This window comes from Argopecten irradians, unplaced genomic scaffold, assembly GCF_041381155.1.
Source record: "Argopecten irradians isolate NY unplaced genomic scaffold, Ai_NY scaffold_0734, whole genome shotgun sequence".
NCBI classification, from domain to species: domain Eukaryota; kingdom Metazoa; phylum Mollusca; class Bivalvia; order Pectinida; family Pectinidae; genus Argopecten; species Argopecten irradians.
The window spans coordinates 7,882-10,627 of NW_027188201.1; positions in this window are offsets into that span (position 1 = coordinate 7,882).

Genomic DNA, 2,746 nt, shown 5'->3' on the forward strand with positions numbered 1-2,746 from the left:
ACATTATCCCAAATCGAACATTTAAGTCACATTATCTCCAAATTCGACTTTAAAGTGTCACCATTTATTCACATTGTCCAAATCGACATTAAAGTCACATTGTCTAAATGGGACGACATTAACAGTCACATTGTCCAAATCGACATTAAAGTCACATTATCCGATATCGACATTAAAGTCCTCATTGTCCAAATCGACATTATAAGTCACATTATCCATAATCGACATTAAAGGTCACATTATCCAAATCGACATTAAAACAGTCACTCATTATCCAGGAAATCGGAACATTAAAGGTCACATTGTCCAATTTCGACACTTAAAGTCACAATCTGTCCATCAAATCGACATTAAAGTTAACACATTGTCCAAAATCGCCATTAAAGTCACAATTATCCATATCGACATTTAAAGTCTCATTGTCCAAATCGACATTAAAGTCACATTATCCATATCGTACATTAAAGTCACATTATAATCAGACATTAAAGACACATTATCCAAATCGACATTAAAGTCACATATCCAAATCGACACATTAATGTCACATTATAGAAAAATAGAAATTAAAAGGTAACATTATCCATATACGACATTAAAGTTCAACCATTATCCCAAATCGAAATTAATGTCACATTATCACATATCGGTCACATATCAAATCGACATTAAAGTCACATTTATCCTAATCGACAATTAAACGTCAATACATTATCACAAATCGTCATTAAAGTGAAATTATCACAAATCGACACTTAAGGTCACATTCATCCATATCGACATTTAAAGTCACATTATGGCTAATATTGGAAGTTCACTATGTTTCTTCGACATTAAAGTCAAATTATCCAAACGCTATGAAGAACGAATAATGTAACCGTATATGATTAATAATGGTACTATGGGTATGTGATAAAAGCAATACCACCCATATGTCGTTGATCTGACCGAGTCAGGATTGCATGAAGTTTGCCCGTGTATAACACAATATTGTGTGTGCAGTAGCTACACGTGTATCATTTTATTGCCACACAGCAAAACCAGCGCGAACGCATCGAAAGCAAAACACTTCTTAAAGAAGTTGGTTTTGCATTTATCACCATACCAGGGTACCAGGTTATCATGACGTTTTAAGGATTTCTAAAGTTTTGTAAGTCCTTAGTCATCATCGTTTTGCTAGTTTCCTTGTCAGTTATATAACGTAAACAAAGTTTCCCGAGAATTGTAAATCTCACTACTAATTTTGCCAATCGCGTGAAATTTCATTTCGTCTATATTGTACTATACATGAAATACTAAAACATTCTAATTTCAATTTTATGTGATGCTGGTCAAAACTTTAATTTAAAGAAATGAATTCATTTAAATTCCTTGAAACTTCTGTTTATCTTTTCTATAACATAATATTCTCCCCCAACATAGTCACTACGTCATAGGCTTGTCCAACCAAGTCCCAATTCATTAATAAAAATGAAAACACAATGATGGAGGTCACTCTGGAAAAAATCATGGCTAATATTGGATTTACTTGTGTGTCTTGAGAAACAAAGTGTTGATATGAAGAACGAAGATGTGCTAAGTATATAAAAAACGGACTATGAAAAATACTGTTGTTCATCAGTGTTTCAACAGTTTACCAAGAATACGGATAAAGTTTATATCCCATCAGGTTATAGTCTAAATGGAGTAATCTACAGTTTGCTTTCTTAAATCATTATTTGGCTAGGAAATAGTTGGCTAAACCTAGTGGGACGATTGAACGCAATGTTTACTTTTGATTGATCCACGAAAATTCACGACGGAAATGCTCTTATTAGCTACTAGGTGATAATAATCACCAATTATACAACCTTTTCTAACAATATTACGCATGGTATTTATGAATTCGTTTTTAAATAACAGGAGCTGTTGCTCTTGATTTTGTTTTACTTCATGCTTTGACTGCAGAGGGGGTTTCCCTAAACCCTAAAACGCGTGTTTTTTGTGAAAAGGGAATTCCCTTGGAAGTAGTTTCTACGGAGCCCGCGAAGGGACATGGAAATATATTTATTAATCCGTGCACACGTATTGTCAATCAGTTCGCACGGATTACAAATCCGTGCACACGGTTTACTAATCCATGCACACGGTTTGTCTATCCGTCCGCACGGTTTGTCAATCCGTTCGCACGGATTACTAATCCGTGCACACGGTTTGTCAATCCGTGCACACGGTTTGTCAATCCGTGCACACGGTTTGCCAATCCGTCCGCACGGTTTGTCAATCCGTGCGCACGGATTACTAATCCGTGCACACGGTTTGTCAATCCGTGCACACGGTTTACTAATCCGTGCACACGGTTTACCAACCCGTGCTCACGGTTTGCCAATCCGTCCGCACGGTTTGTCAATTCGTTCGCACGGATTAGTAATCCGTGCACACGGTATGTGAATCCGTGCACACGGTTTACCAATCCGTGCACACGGTTTGTCAATCCGTGCACACGGTTTGTCAATCCGTCCGCACGGTTTACTAATCCGTGCACACGATTTGACAATCCGTCCGCACGGTTTACCAATCCGTGCACACGGTTTGTCAATCCGTCCGCACAGTTGGTCAATCCGTTCGCACGGATTACTAATCCGCCTATAATTAGACTAGATCTATGCACTGGGATTACTATCTTCACTGGACAAGGGTTCAATTCAATTCTAAGGGTTAACACGGACTTGTATTAAGGATTACACGGTCATAGAAGGTAAAGACA